The sequence below is a fragment of the Monodon monoceros genome, unplaced genomic scaffold, assembly GCF_005190385.1.
Source record: "Monodon monoceros isolate NGI ecotype Baffin Bay Population unplaced genomic scaffold, NGI_Narwhal_1 Super_Scaffold_21, whole genome shotgun sequence".
NCBI classification, from domain to species: Eukaryota; Metazoa; Chordata; class Mammalia; order Artiodactyla; family Monodontidae; genus Monodon; species Monodon monoceros.
Window position 1 is genome coordinate 8,529,922 of NW_021703778.1, and position 17,193 is coordinate 8,547,114.

Sequence of the window (17,193 nt, forward strand, 5' to 3'; positions counted from 1 at the left end):
AGTGAAGCTCGCAGACACAGTGAAAAGGTTGGGACCACAAAAGTGGGATGAGACGGGGAACAAAAATTGCCTCTTGCTGAAGAGTTTGAGAAGTGGCTGCTGCTAACGTATGTGATTTGAAGATTTTTTAAAAATCACGCAACACCGTCCAGCCTCCACCTATGGACACCCAGAAGCAGAGGAACATAAGATTAAAGGAGAATTCAGAGCGGTCAGTAAACACAAGACCATACCACCTCCTCATCTGGACCGTAGGTGCCTCTGCCCATCTCCGCCTGGGGTTTTAAGAAAAATGCTGAGATTGGTCCGTTTTTAACCCTCACTTAAGTTGTTGTCATTTAAGCCTTTTCTGGACAGTCTCTCTTCTAAGATCTTGGCTTTTAAGGTAACCTAAATGCGCCTTCTATTCTTTTCCATTATTTTCCCTGTAACTTCTTGGGGCCTTTTCAGGTTCTATTGGGGTTCCCTCCAAGCATGGATTCTCTGAGCCTGAGTCATACTATAACGTAACTGCTAGCTCCGTGTGGTCCCAGAGCACTTGAGACGTGACTAATCCCAACTGAGACATGACTAATCCCAACTGAGAAGTGCGCTAGGTGTTAAAATACATGTTGTCTATCAAAGACTGAGATAATTTAAACTCTTTTAAAATATTGGTTACAGGTTGAAATGGTACTATTTTGGGTAAATGGGGTTCAATAAAATATATTATTAAAATCGATTTTCATCTGTTCCTTTTTTCACGTGGCTGCTAGAAAATTTTAAGTTGCACCTGCGGCTCATATGCCATTTCTATTGGACAGAGCTGCTTGGAGCTTTTAATCCATGGTAGCACATGGTGAATCTCTAGGAGGAGACTGTAGTATGCAGGGTTTCCAAACACAACCATTCTTCACATGGCATCTTGTCCTAGTTATATACTGATTCTCCTTCACAGGTCCCCCAAACATAATCATGTCCATTAATTCCCATGAGTGGCTTGGAATCCTGTTTAGTGAATGACAGTAGCTGCAGTGCTCAGCCCAGAAGTGCACCTCCCAAAGAAATGCATTTATGGGGAGAGAAAAAGCAGTTGAGGCCTTTTGAGGATGTAGAGCATGATCCTGACCACTTTAACATGGTCAAGACCAGCAGAGTAACTTTTCTGTCAGTGTTCAACGTGAGGGTGGTTTTAACAAAACCAAAATGAAAGTACATTTTATCATTTCACCATATCCCATAGAACCTGATATTTGGAAGGTACCCAATCCAATGCCCCACATCATATTCTAGATTAGGGACCAAATATCCAGCCACCAATAATTTCCTGAAATATCTACTGAATGTCCACTATGTGCCAGGCTCTTGTTTCATGTTCACCAACAAGCTTACCCAGTTGGTACTATTATGACCTGTCCAATTTCATAGGTGCTGGGAAGATCAGAGAGGTTGGACCACCTCTCTGAGGTCACACAGCTGGAGGGAGGGGCTGGTATGCGTCTCCACTCTGCTTTGCTGCCTCTGGGAAATGGAGGGACTTGCAAATATAATACACCAGACCTAATATTTCAGCTCTTTCAGATAGTAATGTACAGTGTTTGCAATAGACAAATGACTGCTTTAATATATTCAAAAGTAATATAATTGTTTTAAACAATTTTAGAGCATTAAAGTAACAAAACGGAAATGGAAACGGCCAGAAAAACCCTTGCTTTTCCACTTTTTCATACCTACAGGTGGAAGTTTGCTGTGATGTTTATTTTAGTTTACTTACATCTACATACTGGACATCCTTGTCTTTTGTGAATTTACATACTAGAGTTTCTGTTTGCAGAAATAGGAACAAGACTCCCTTGTGAAAAGCTTTGAGCTTTTCAGATTTCAGGGCCAAGTCAGAGAGGGATTGGGATTATATTCAGCTGTGATTTCTACCCGGCACCCCCAGATCATTTAACGTTTTGAAAATGTTTGGCTGTTAGTTGATTCCTACCTTTTTCAGGAGGTAAAGAAGGAAACGGAAGCACAGAACGGAGGGAAGCCTCCTTCCCTGGGCCAGAGCCGACTCCAGCAACAAGGATCCTGACTCAGAGCATGAGGTTATGCTGCCTCCTACTGGCCAGACTGAGACTGCGCAAAACACACTGGGAGGAAAACTGTAATTCAGCGCTTCTCAAATTAATTACTATAGACTCTTTCTAAAGGGAAAACTGTATATCTTAAATATACCTACAGTCCGTAGATTGAAAAAACACCACTCTAAATCCTGCAAATAAGGAAGTTCAAACAGCAACCAAACCTTAAATTCAAAGAGGTGCCTTCAGTTTCCACGGGAGATCCTGCAAGGCAATTACCTTTGTTCTCAGGTTAGGTCCCTCCTGTAGTTCCTGCAAAGTCTGGCAGTAGGGTTTCCCTGGTGGCGCAGTGGTTGAGAGTCTGCCTGCCGATGCAGGGGACGCGGGTTCGTGCCCCAGTCCGCGAGGATCCCACATGCTGCGGAGCGGCTGGGCCCATGAGCCATGGCCGCTAAGCCTGCACGTCCGGAGCCTGTGCTCTGCAACGGGAGAGGCCACAGCAGTGAGAGGCCCGTGTACCGCAGAAAAAGTCTGGCAGTAAGGATGACCTTGTATCAAAGGCATCTCTCTACTTAACTTTTGGTGCTGATTCTAACTCCATTCCTACAGAAACATACTCTTCCCTTGGTTTCTGTGAAATTGTACTTACCCCTCTTCTTTGCCATCTATGCCTTTCTGTCTCTTCTCCTCGAAAATGGAGAGGACATCTTTGCCCTGTTTCAGCCTCCCATCGTCTTACACTTTCTTGTAATGAGATCTCCTCACTCTGACAGCTTCCAGGCAGAACTTCTCCGTCAACCCATCCCGCTTCCAATGCCTTCACAGGCAGAATCAGTGTCTCTCTCCTCCAGGCAAACACATCACCCTATCCTGAACTCTGTCGCCTTGTATAAACAAGGTATCTGTCTCGCCCTCTAGTCCTCCAGTAACCTGAGGACAGAAGACCACGTCTTAGACGCTTTGGAACAATACCCTTATTGACATCACCTGAGCTTGAAAGTGTGCTCAGCATCCTTAAAGGAATCATCTCGACTAAGATGTCTGAATAAGACAATAAGTCAAGTTCATGACTTAGTAAGACAAATACACAAAACACTGGAATACAAAATGAAATGGGAGAGAGAAATGGCAGGTTACAGAAGCCGAGAAAGCCTTGGACTAGGAGAGCACAAAGGAAGAAGCAAACGCCTCCAGCTAGAGAGGGAGGAAATGGCATTTGAGGCTGATCTGAAATGATAAGTACGTATGGGGGTTGAAGTGCGGAGAGTGGAGTTGTCATATATGGAAAGAGTCTACTCCAGACAGAAGAAATCCAAAGAAAAGAAAAGAAAATACAAGCCTCTGAGACAGGAAAGTGTGAATATCTTCTATGAGCAAAAGGAAAAGTGCTGTTTTTTCCAGAGTCTTCTTTCAGGAGGGAGAGAGAGAAAGGCACATGGGGTCAAGTCCCTGAGGGTCTTAAATGTGAAACTAAGGAGAGGAGTCGGATATCTTGACCAGGCAGGAGCTGGGATGGAGTGTCCGTGGGCCCGTGGAGCACAGACACTCCGGTACCCAGGTATCCAACTGCGTCCAACTTGCCCTTGGACGCTGTAGTACTTCTGGGAAAATGGCTTGAACTCGGTCAGCCCCAGGAGTTTGGACATACGTGGACAGAGGACCTGGTGTGAGCAGCTTCGAGGGAGGGTCCATGGAGGCTGAGTCTGACTAGGAAACCAGGCAAGCCCCAAGGCTGAGCGTGGGGAGGGGACAGGGGAGGGAGCCCCAAGCGCCCCAGGGCAGCGGGCACTAGAACCGGGGTGGTGTATACAACCGTGATGAAAGGGCATTTTCTTCACCTCTGGAACACTTTGGGACACGGGCAACTTTTGGAGGGACACCCCCTGCCCACCTCCACCTCAGATGGGGTGTACAAAGGAGATAGCATTCTCTTCTTTATATAAGAGCAATGATTTCCAAATTTGAGCGTGCACCAGCATCACCTGGAGGGCTCGTGAAAGCACCCCATATGGGGCCCCACCCCCATAGCACCTGAGTTAACAGGTCTGGGGTGGTGCCCCCAAATTTGCATTTCCAGTAAGTTCCGAGGCGAGGCTGATACTGCTAATCCAGGGGCCTCTCTTTGAAAACTGTTGTGCAAGAACATCCCTGGGAGGAAAATGCTAAGAGTAGCACCCATGCCTGTGCTGTTCATCATGGAGTTCCCAGTGCCTAGCAATGTGCCTGAGACATAAAAGGACCTCCAGAAATATAAGGCTAAGAGCTGGTCCTGAACAGATGCAAGGCCAGAGAGCACGTGACACATAAAAGCCCGATCACAGACGGAGAGACTGCCCCTGTCTTCAGACGGAACAATGTCGAGATGGGTGTAACACCTATTTTGCTTTAACATTTAATGAGTTTTCTTAGATTTTTTTTTAATAAAATGTCACAGATAGAGTTCTACCACAGCTACCACCTCAGACTTTCCTCCTCTCCCTCCCAGCAGGTAAGCATATCTTGCATTCAGTGTGATTCCTTCACATCTTTATGAATTGATCATATATATACATATTCAATATGTTTAATGCTTTATTTAGTTATGATTATTTAATATTTTTAAATGTCATGAGCACATCATAAAATGCATTTCATGGTGTGCCTAATTCTGTTCATTATGGGGTTTTTTTTCCCCTTAAGTTGTGGTAAAATAGATATAACTTAAAATTTACCATTTTAAGTATACAGTTCAATGGCATTAACTACATTCATTTTGTTGTGCAAATATCACCAACCCATCCATCTCTGGAGCTTTTTCCTCTTCCTGAATTAAAACTCCATACCCATCAAACACTAATTCCCTTAACATTATGTTTTCACGGTCCTTCAACTGGATACATTGACTTGTTCTATCATTGTAACTGCTATAATAGCGTTCCATTATATGACTGTGCAACCTTTATTTTCCCACCTCCTTTTTGATGGAAATTTAAATTATTTCCAACTTGCAGCTATTACAAATATCCTGATATATGACTCTTTCTTTGTACATACATCCCCCTAGGAGAGGAATTAATAAGAATCAGAGGATATATCCATCTTTACTAGAGAGCATTCAATCCATCCCCAAAATGGCTTTACTAATTTCCATACCTGCCATTAGCATAAGACAACCCCAATTTCCCCACATTCCTGACAACATTTGGTCTCACTGGACTTTTAATTTTTGCCAATCTGGTGGATATAAAATGGTGTCACATTTTCATTTGCATTCCTTTTTTTTTTAAGTGAAACCGAGCTACACATGCAGTTTTTTAAAAATATTTATTTGTTTTATTTTTTTGGCTGCGTCGTGTCTTAGTTTTGGCACTCAGGATTTTTCGTTGCGGCGCGCAGTCTCTTCGTTGCAGAGCCTGGGCTTCTCTCTAGTTGTGGCGCACAGGTTTTCTCTCTCTAGTTGTGGCGCACGGGCTCCAGGGAGCGTGGGCCCTGTAGTTTGCGGCACATGGGCTCTCTCTAGTCGAGGTGCCTGAGCTCAGTAGTTGTGGCGCGTGGGCTTAGTTGCCCCATAGCATGTGGGATCTTAGTTCCCCACAGGGATTGAACCCATGTCCCTTGAATTGGAAGGCGGATTCTTAACCACTGGACCACCAGGGAAGCCCTTCATTGGCATTCGTCTGATTTCTGGTTAGGTTGAACATCTTTTCACATATTTATTAGCAACACAAATGTCCCCTTTTCTGAATTCCCTGTTCATATCTTTACCACTTTTTCTATTGGTTTGTTTTTTCTTGTTGATTCATAGGAGTTCTTTACATACTTTAGAAAGTGTTCCTTTGTTGATTATGAGTTACAAATATCTACTCCCAGTCTGTGGCTTGCCTCTTGGTGTAAGTATCTTTTTTATTCCACATAAGTTTTAATTTCAATATAGCCAAATTTATCATTTTTTTTTCTTTTTACTTGATGCTTTTTGCAACTTATTTAAGAGCACCTTCTTGTTCTGAGGACATAAAGAGAAACTCTTATAATTTCTTTGATAAGTATTGATTTTTTTGTGTGTGAGTATGTGTGTGAATGCATTAGTTTATTAAATCTATGCATTTTAACGTGCATTTTAATGTGTATGAGGGTTGGGACCACAGTGTGGAAGCAGAGACATCAGTTTGGGGACTGTCTTAGTTTGGGATGCTATAACAAAATACAATAGACTGGGTGGCTTAAACTACAAATACCTATTTCTCTCAGTTCTGGATGCTGGGAAGTCCAAGATCACAGTACTGGCAGATTCAGCATCTGGGGCGAACCCTCTTCCTACTTGTAGATGGCCACCTTCTTGCTGTATCTTCACATCACAGAGGGGGAAGGCTCTGGTCTCTTTCTCTTCTTATAAGGGCACTAATCCCATCATAGGGGCCCGACACACATGACCGCATCTAAACCTAATTACCTCCCAAAGGCCCCATCTCCTGATACCATCACATTGGGGGTTAGGGCTGCAACATATGAATTTTAGGGGGATACAAACATTCAGTCCATAGCAGAGGCCATTGCAAGTCATTCAGGCAACTGAAATATGAACTTAGGAAGAACCGGTGGAGGAAAATAATGAATGGATTTGGGCAATATTTGGTAAAGTAGAATCAACAGAAAGCCAGACCCAGCAGAGGAAATCACCACCAACAAATTGTCAGGGGTGCACACCCATTTTAAATGAATCACAGAACCTCCAGGTAGAAAAGGATCTTAAGGCTCATCCAGTACAACCACCCACGTGTTGTTTGGACCTGGCCACCAAGCATGGAAATGGAAACATGCCTGCTCACTCTCTTTGAAGAAAACAGTGCCACCGCAGCCAGGTAGACTGGCTCAGCTCAGAGAAATTCAAGCCAAGGAGGGCCAAACCTGAACCACATCCAAAACCAGACATGGTCCCTGCATTCCAGATGTGGGCGCCCTGAGAAACTTAAACTAAAACCGATTTCTGCCTCTGCCGTTATTTATTTATTATTCCTCACTTGTATCCTGTATGTCTAGTTTCGTGTCTGGAGCCCACGAGGCCGGGTCCACCTCTGAGCCGTGTCCAGCACAAGCCTCACACGTTGCAACACAGAGCAAGTGCCAGACAAGGACAGGAACCCTCGGGTAGGATGAACTCAATCTGTAATCCTTTTCCCAAGCAGCCTCACAGCAGAGGAGATAATTAAGGGAGATGGTGTATTGGGGAGCGAAGGGCGAAGTCAGCCACGGATTAAGTATGGGGAACAAAGAACGTGGATAAATACCTGCTCCTCTGCTGGCAGAACAGTGAACTCTAGTCCACTTAGGGCTTGGTTCTGGAGCCAATTTTTGTTTAACCAATTGTGAGAGCAGGAAATAGACAGGAAGCGTGAATCTTATATCTGCACAGACATGTCATCTCTACCTGTGTTCTCTACCTCTCCCCTTCCTCATTCTTCCTCTTTTCTCCTCCCCACCAAATACCAGGGAGAACTGGGCTTCTAACACTCATCATTCGTTACAATACGACTTAGACACTAGGGGGCAGGGGAGAGCCAATTACATGTAATTCAGAAAAGCGGGAAGAAATGCACCCGAACCAAGTAGCCAAGACCCTTCGTTTATTATATTGCAGAACCAAGCCCTGAAGGACAGGAAGCTGGAAATGGCTGGGATAGGATCTCTGGCTAGCATGCAAGAGCAGCTTTCCTTAATGGAAGAGGGAATGGAATGGTGGAGGGAAAAACTGGAAAATGAATCAGGAGTGGATGGCTCTCAAGGTCTCAGGATTTAGGGGGAGCGGGGCGGGGCGGGGCGGGGCAGTAATCTATGCATTTTTGGAAATTATGTGCAAAACCTCACTCATTTTAATCAGTGGAGACAGGAAGAGAGAGGGAATGTGAAAATGCAGTTAAAGAAAATAAACTGGTTTTACTTCCCTCCGTATTATCTCTCATGTATCAGAGACAAAGGGAAAACTTAATTAATTTTGTAGCCTTTGCTACTCTCGGGGTGCAAACAATGAAATCTTCACTTTATAGCACCAAATTAATCACTTTTGTGCTTAAGAAAAATGGGATTCACCAGGGACACCACCACAGCATAGTGGGATCTTGTGGAATGTGGCTAAATTTTGGGTGGTGCAGAGCCAGAATTTCGGAAAGCATCATATTGTTAATTGTATTTCAGTGGAGAGTACCCTCCTCGGCCGATCACACTCAGAGCCATGCATGCGGGGTGCTGCAGGAAGTGGGTCTCAGGGGGAGCCCCAGGCTTGGTGGGGAGAGGGGAGACCCTCCAGGGGGCCTGCAGGGGACTTCTTAACTATGGGGTCTACTCCAACGAGCTTCCTTCCTTTTGAAATAACCGATTCACTTCAAACACCATGACTCGAATTTCTTGTGACCTTTTTTTCTTGCCAAAAAAGCTATGGTTTTTACCAAAGATTGTAAAAGACCACTGAAGAAAATAAATGATTATTGTAATGACTGTAGCATTAATGAACTAATGGAATAATAATGCACTCCCTATATTTCCAATTGCTCCTCTCAATTCAGATTCTGTTCTCCCCCAGCACTTGCCACCATATTACTCAGTTTGGGGGGGGTCACAGACCCCTCCGGGGAGCTGATAAAAGCTAGGAACTCTCTTCCCAGAAATGCACAAGTAGGTACAATTTTGCACGTAATTTCAGAAGGTTCATAGATCTCCCCCTGCCCTTCCTCTCCAAAAAAAAAAAAAAAAAAAAGAAGAAAGAAATCGCTGAGACCTTGACTTAGCACTTGGTATTACAGCAATTCTCTTTCATTGATTGGGATCTTGACCTGTTCACAGAGTCCCAACACTGAGGACAGCGCCTGCAAACTAATAGCTGCTCAAAGATAAGGCTTATTGTTCACCTGACTTTTCAGGCGAGAATGATGGAATGAGGGACTTCCCTGGTGTCCAGTGGCTAGGGCTCCACGGTCCCAATGCAGGGGCCTGGGTTTGATCCCTGGTCAGGGAACTAGATCCTGCATGCCACAACTAAAGATCCCATGCTGCAACTAAAAAGAAAAAAAAGATCCCGCATGAGGTAATAAAGATCCCATGTGCCACAACTAAAAAAAAAAAAAGAGATCCTGCATGCAGCAACAAAGATCCCTCACAGCCAAATAAATATAAAAAAAAAAAGAATGGTGAAATGAGAGAAATGATATTTAAAAACAGGGAGAAAGCATGTTTATGTCACTCAAGAAAAAAAAATTGACTGGTCTTTAAGCTGTTACCATTTTTACTGGGATTTGGATCACTGGAAAATTTCATAGTGTGAAAAAAGAGCCAGTTTCTCTTATATAGACAGGGATCTGCAGCCTTAGCCCTTGAGAGAGTTAGATTGATCTAGAAAGATGTGTAGTTACAAGAATAAGCCTAGGGACTTCCTTGGTAGGACACGGGTTAAGAACCCACCTGCCAATTCAGGGGTCCCAGGTTCGAGCCCTGGTCCAGGAAGATCCCACGTGTCGCGGAGCAACTAAGCCCGTGCGCCACAACTACTGAGCCTGCGCTCTAGAGCCCGTGCGCCACAACTACTGAGCCTGTGTGACACAACTACTGAAGCCCGCGCGCTTAGAGCCCATGCTCTGCAACAAAAGAAGCCACTGCAATGAGAAGCTCGCACACCGCAACAAAGAGTAGCTCCCGCTCACCACAACTAGAGAAAGCCCACAAGCTCGCGCGCAAAAAAAAAAAAAAAAAAAAGAATAAGCCTAGATAGAGGCCTAGGGGAAAACAGAGAATGCCCCCAAAAGATCAGGATGCAGCTAAAATCTGCCTTAGGGATCTTGTTCTGTTCTAAAACCTGCCCACCAGGACGATGCTGCCTGTGAGGGGGTCGACAGTGAGTGGTTCCAGGCACAGACGCTACTTTGCTTTCCCATGAGAGCTGCCAAGGCCCCATCTTTCCTTTCCAGGCTCTGAATTTATTACCTCCGGCACTCCTGCTTCTGGATCTGAATTTCTGCCCCCCTTCGCCCCCCACAGAAACCTACCTTCCGTCGGGTTTCTGACACTCGCCCCCAGGCCCTAAGCCCTGCTAGCAGACAGTTCTAGGGCTGCAAAGCCAGCCCTGCAGGGGGTGATGGGCGGTGCGGAAGGAACACTCCTGTACCCTGCTGGGGAGCAAGGGATGGCCTAGTGGATCCTAGTCTGGCCTGGGCTGAGAGGGAGGGAGAGGGGAGAGCAAGGTGTCCAGAAGGTGTCATCCTAATGGAACCGAACATTTGGAGTCCCTGCCTCGAGGTGGAGCGTAAGGGATAATATCTCAGGCATCTGTGTGACCTCAACCCTGGTCCAGCAGACTGTGACCCTTCCGGTCAGGCCTCATTTGTGTGAGAGGACAGTGCAGATGGACAACACCCCACTTGGAGGAGGGGGAAGGTAGCTGCAGGAGGGTAAACCATCCTGTGATTTGCAGGGGGAGCATGTCAAGTGCGTTCTCAGTCACTTGACAACTACTTAGTGAGTGCCTGCATCTTTGAGTGTGGACTTGGGAGACAGATGGCCCCGGTTCAAATCCAAGCCCTCCACTTTCTGCCACTGTGACTTTGGACAAGTTACTCACCGTCTCTGTGCCTCTATTTCCTCATCTGTAAATGGATAATGGCACCTACTTCATCCGGGTGTTATGAGGATTAAGTGAATTTGTCTGTACCGCGCTCTCAGAAGCCTGCCTGGCGTGCACACAGCAAGCGATCTGAAGTGTTAACTGTTGTCACTATGTTGAACCCATAGCCAGGGTCCTTGCCTGCGTGGAACTGACAGCCCATGAGGAAAGCAGAACAAACACTGTACAATCAACCCACTAAACTTAGCTACCGGAGCATCCGTACCTGCTTCCTCTTCTGTCTCCATCCAGCTGCCAGAATGCCTCGCCTCTCCCCTCCTTCCAGGATCTTGTTCTACCAGCTACCCTTCCTCATTCCTACATCTTTAGTCTCCTTTGCTTTGCTTTATGCACCTGTTCAAAGCTTTTCACGTTCTAAAAAACAACACCCTTCTCCCCCTCAAGTAAATGTCTCTCTTCTTCTGCCCCTTCTACAGCATGCTTCTTAAAAGAGGCACTAAAAAAAAAAAAAAAAGAGTCTATACTCATTATCCGCACTTGCCAACCCACACTCACTCCTCGGCCCCCTACACCCCGTCTTCCACCTGCACTCAAGTACCCCAAGGCCACTAAATCCAATGATTTATTTTTGGCCCTTATGTCGATTTTCTGTAGCACGTGACAATGTTGACTCCTCCTACCTTCTTACAATTTTCGTCCCCCAATTCCAGAGTAACTCTCTCCTGTCACTCCTACCACAGGCCAGAGAATGCCCAAGGCACTGGGAGGCAAAGGTATTCAGTCTCCCCAGGAGCTCGTGGCTTTTAGTGGGAGGGGGAAGCGGGGGGAGGTGTGGAGGAGAAATTAGGTACATGGAATCATTGCAAATCAGCGGGATAAATTCTATGATAAGGACCAAAGTAGGACGGGCGCAGCTGGTTCCCTCAGGGCGCTCAGTGGAGAATACATTTCCTCCCCTTTTCCAGCTTCTGGAAGCTGCTCACGTTGCTTGGTTTGTGGCCCCATATCACTGAGACCTCTGCTTCCTTTGTCACAACTCTTCAGGCTCTCTTGCCTCCCTTTTTTCCTGTATGAGGATCCTGGTGTTACATTGGTCCATCCAGATAATCCAGGAAAATCTCATCAAAAAAAAATCCTTGGGGGCTTCCCTGGTGGTGCAGTGGTTGAGAGTCCGCCTGCCGATGCAGGGGATGCGGGTTCATGCCCCGGTCCGGGAAGATCCCACGTGCCGCGGAGCGGCTGGGCCCGTGAGCCATGGCCGCTAAGCCTACGCTCCGCAACGGGAGAGGCCACAACAGTGAGAGGCCCGCATACGGCAAAAAACAAAACAAAACAAAACAAAACAAATCCTTAATGGGACTTGCCTGGTGGTCCAGTGGTTAAGACTCTGCGCTTCCACTGCAGGGGTCATGTGTTCGATCCCTGGTCAGGGAAGTAAGGTCCCACATGCTGTGTGGCACGGCCAAAAAAAAAAAAAAAATCCTTAACCACATCTGCAAAGTCCGTTTTGCCAGGTAAGGTAACACAGTCACAGGTGATTAGGATGTGAGTATCTCTGGGGACCACTCTGCTGTCTACCAGAGATGGAGTTTTCCCTGGAGCAGCCAGACAACTCTTCAGAGAGAAGACTCTTGGAGGGGAATTTTATAGGGTTAGTTCTTATTTGCCAGAAGGGGAGAAAAGGTGGTACAAGCAAAGGACTAGTGCCTGCCGAGAGGCTAAATGTAGAAAGAGAAGGTGAGCCTGGAGATCTGTAAGCATCCAGCATGGTTGCATGGCTGAAGTACAGGAAGAGGGTACCTTCTAGAGATCATATGAGAGAGGAAAAGTAGAAACTGGATCGTGAAGGTTTTTTTTTTTTTTAAAACCAAATTGAGTCTGAAATGTATCTGAAATGCATTTACTTGGCCAATGCCATTACTTTAGACTGTGCTATTTTTTCTTTAAAACGTTCTTTAGGGACTTCCCTGGTGGTCCAGTGGGAAAGACTCCATGCTCCCAATGCAGGGGGCCTGGTTGGATCCCTGCTTGGGGAACTAGATCCCGCATGCATGCCGCAAGTAATAAGAGTCCACATGCCTCAACTTAAAAAAGATCCTGCGTGCCGCAACTAAGACCGGGTGCAGCCCAAATAAATAAATAAACCTTGGGAATTATCCTTAAAAATAAATAAATAAATAAAATAAAGCAAATATTCTAAAAAAAACAACTTTAAGTTGACTCACTTTTTGTCCTAAAGAATAATGCCCACAAAATCACAGGTTTCATATGTTAGTTATATGTTTCCAGTGTGTGTTAAAATGTGTATGTAACTATAAATGTTCTTCCTTGTACACCCTAAAATCACCCACACCCATGAGTGAGTACCATACTTTGAGAAATGGAGCCAGAGGCATTGAAACCGCCTAAAGGTTTTGAGCAGGGAAAGAAAGAACATGATCAGGGTTGCCTTGGATCAATATCATTCCCGTAGCATTAATCACTTTGGACTGAACAGAGACCGGTGAAAATCACAGCAGAAAGCCCGTAAATTAGGAGACTTCCACAATAGTTGAGGGGAGAGATGAGACATGAACAGAGACAAGGACTGTGGGAGGGGAGTGGAGGGTTTGGATGTGAACAATATCAAGGCGGTAGAACTGACGGGTAACAGTGAAGACTGGAAATGGAAAGGGAGGAGCTGGGGATGACTACCAGGGTTCTAGCATGTGCAGTGCAGCAGATACCGGTCCATCCACCAAGATGGCAAATAGAGGGGGAGCTGATGGGCGGGCGAGGGGGGGCAGGGTTGGAAGGAAAAGAATTGCTTTGGTCTGGAACATGCTCGATTTGAAGCGTCTGTGGAACACTCATGTAAGTACTTGAATGCCTGTGTCTGTGGCTCTGGGGACTGGGGCATCATAGAGAGCCGAGCTGTCCAGTAGAAACAGGCTGTGAACAACCTATGTCATTTTAAATGGTCAGGTGGCCATATTAAAAAAAAAAGTAAAGAGATTAAATGATATATTTTATGTAACGCAACATATCCAAAATATTCTATTGCAAGATGAATCAATAGAAAAATCATAAAGATATTTTACATTCTTTTTTCATTTTAAGTATTCAAAATCCAGTGCATTTTTTACAGAGAGCACATCTCAGCTGGGACATTCCAGGCACTCAAAACGCACCACGGAGTGTTACCGTATTTATTGGACAGCACGGCTCTAGAAGCACTTGCTGCAGGCAGGCCAGGGTGATCAGATGTTTACCTGGGGGATGGTGGAGGCTGAGGACCCTGATCAGATACTGAGGGTGATCAGATTTGCTAAAACTGGATTTTACAAGGAAGTGCACAGATGGGTCTAGGAGAAGGTTCAGGAGCCAGACTGAAGTTTGGCCAAGCAAATCATCTTTGTCACAATTCCACCCATGACACCTGATCAATATAATCTTTGGAGTGGGGCTGGTAAATGCGTATTTTTAACAAGCCTCCACCAGGTAATGCAACCCAGGAGAACCATCTTTCAGTTGGAGCCAGTAGGACCTGAGAACTCAGGGGAGATGGTTCACAACAGGATGGGGCTCTGATGAGCCGCCTGGGGAAGGCTCACAGAAAGAAAAAAAGCTGATGGGGGGAAGCACACAGAGAGGCTTGTGTTTAGGGCAAAGGAAGGGAAGGATGAGAGCTCTGGTGGAGTATCTGTCCCCAACACTGTAGCCTGGCTCCAGGCTACTCAAGGCATCGTGGCTTAGACCAGAGTCTACAAACTCTGCTCGGGAGAATCTGACTCAAGCTGTCCTGGAGCTGCCGGAGAGCTCCAACCCCAGGGCCTGGGGGAGGAAGGAGTGGGTTCTGAGGACGCTCGCCTCCCACACAAAGCGGGGATCAGCCTCTTGCTGGCCCAGACATTCAGTTTTGAAACTCCGCAGGGCTCTGTCCAAGGTCTCTTTCTTTTTCTTCCTCTGCTCTCACTCCTGGTTAATTTCACCCCTTTCCGGGGCTTCAAACTCCATTTATATGCTGATGGTGCCCACATTTGCATCTCAGACTCAGAGTCCACCCCTACTCCAAGGGCCAGACCTAGTTTTACCAATTGCCTTCTGCCTAGAGTATCTGGCGGGTGCCTGAAATTTAACATTTCCAAAGCTGAACTAACCCCCAAACCTGTTTGCTTGCTAATAAGTTCCTGTTTCAACTAGTAGCCTCACTACTCACCCGGTTCCCCCCAAACTAGAAAACTGGGTGTCATCTTACGCCTCTTCCGCCAACCATACACGAAATCACCTGAAATTCCTTCCTTTGTCTGTATTCCTGCAACTTCAGTTCGGATACCCTCGACCCCATGCTTGACTAGTACAATTCCCTCCTCATTAGAGATGTGGCCCCATTCTCCCTTCTGGGAGAGGGCATCCTCCCAAATGTGGTACAGCCTTCTTTTACAAGCTAAACTTGTAAAACCCAAATCTGACAAACTCTGCTGACTACGGCATAAACAGCAAACTCCTCGGCATAAAACATGCATCCTCACAGAGGGCTCTACTCACCTCTGTTGTCACCTTCCCCCAATCCCCAAAATCTTTTTTTCTAGTTGTGACATTTTATTGCTAAAAAATACACACAACATACCAAAATGCCCCAAACAACTCACAAAATCGATTTTAAAAAGGAGGAGATGAGGGGAGTTAAGATATCTGTATCCTCCTTCCCTGATTCAGAAGGTCTGGAGTGTTGCCTGGGGATTGCCTGTACCTGCGTTTCCCCAAGCGATTCAGAGGCAAATCTAGGTTTGTCAACCAGTGGGTTATGCCACTCTGACAAAAGTCCAACACATCAAAGAATCTAGGCTACTATGCTCTTTCCTAACTTCCTGTAGGGCTGCAGAGAAAAGACAGAGAGGAGCCTGCATCAGACTGCATCACGATTGCATCCTCACCTAGATCAAAACCCTGGGGAATTGCCAAGCAGAAATTTTAAGAATGAAAAGGGCATCTGCGTAGCCTACAAACCTGACAACAGAACCTACAGCACCTTTCGGTTAAAAAACGCTCCTGCCCCAAAATACATTTGGAAAACGTTGAACCACTCTAGAAAACTTTGATCGGCATCCCCTCCTTCACTTCTCGGTTTTACGGGGAGCCCTAAAAGACGCCATAGGAAAGCATTTTGCTTTATTTTATTCAGCAGTGCCTTAGAAAGTTGAAAACCTGAAAAAAGTAATCTCAGAAGCTGAATCGCTCCTATGGGTGTCCATTCAAACACAAACAGTATTAGACTGCCATGTTTACTTGAACCCGTGGAGAGAAAACAATGTAACTGAGGAACCTTAAGCTTTGACTTCCTACCAAGCACATGAAACGTTCAAGAAACTTTGCAGGACGTGTGCACGTTCACTAAGGCTCATATTAACTCCCGAGCCAGGCTGAACAATAGAAGGGAGACTCGTTATTAACGAAACGCGCCGTCTGTGTTTCGAAGTCCTTCATCGCAGCAGAGGGGGCCTTTCCTCTGCTCCGATTCGATTTTCAAATTGTTTCCACGCTCATTGTCTGCCAGTAGGAACAACGGCAGCGCTTGGGGCGCTTGGGGGAGCAGGTACAGCGTCCCGCAGAATGCAGCGCGGTTGAGCCCGGCCAGGTTTTGGGACACTCCCGGCCCTTCCAGCGGATCAAGGAAAAGGAGGTGGCCCGGGCGCCAAAGGCTGCTGCCAATGCAACTCGCAACTTTTGAAATCAATCCTTTTTGCATCATGCAACGGATGCCACCTCTCCTCTGGCTTGCAACCCCCCACCCCTCCCCCGAGACCAATCATTGCCGCGCTTGGGCCTGCACATCGCCCCCGCCCCCTTGCCGGGCCGCACGCAGCTACCGAGCCGCTCTGGCCGCGGCCCGCCGCCTCTTAAAGGGAGGGAGCCGGCCCTTAAAGGACCCTCGCGCGCGGCGCACGGCGGCCCCGTTCCCGGCAGGGGCCCGCCGAGCCAGGCCGAGCCCCCGCGGCGCCCAGGCGCGGCCCGGGGCCCTCCCGCCCTCCGCGCCGCCGCCGGGAGCGGCCTTTTTATTCAGGCGACGCTTAAGGGAGCCCGGCGGCGCCCGGTGCATTGTGGGAGCGGCGGAGTCCCGTTCGCGGGAGGAGGCGGAGGGCGCAAAGCGAACCGGTAAGCGCCTGGCTCGGGGAGGGGGGGCGAGACACCAGGCTTAAAGGGGAATATTCGTCCGCAGGCCCAGGGCGGCCGTGCGGATCCCCTCGCGGGCCGCCTGGGCGCGCCGGGAGCCGTGCACGGTCGGCGCTCTGCAGCGCAGCCTGGAGAGGGGCCGAGCCAGGGCTTGGTGGGGCCGCTTTAAAAAAGAAGCACCGCCCGCGCCGCCGCCGCCGCTGCCGCGCGGGGCCGAGGAAGGAGGGAGGGAGAAGAGGGCGGGGGAGGAGTGGAGGGGGAGGGCGGCGACGCAGGGGTTAATTTTTTCGCCCGCCGACATTTTTGTGCGGCGGCGGCGGCGGCCCGCGCGCGCGGCGGGAGAGCCTAGCCCGGTGCCCGGGGCGCGGCGCGCGGCGCCTCCGGGCCCTCCCCGCCCCCCCGTCC

General features: G+C 47.4%; 1 protein-coding gene across 2 annotated transcripts in view; it reads left to right on the plus strand.

The window, feature by feature from the left end:
* The first annotated feature begins 16,506 nt into the window (after nt 1–16,506).
* SEPHS1 (selenophosphate synthetase 1) overlaps nt 16,507–17,193 on the plus strand; it is a 30,556-nt gene continuing 29,869 nt past the window's right edge. For both annotated transcript variants that reach the window (XM_029238200.1, XM_029238204.1), the window contains exon 1: nt 16,507–16,770. The gene's annotated coding sequence lies outside the window, so the exon portion shown is untranslated. The remainder of the gene's footprint in view (nt 16,771–17,193) is intronic.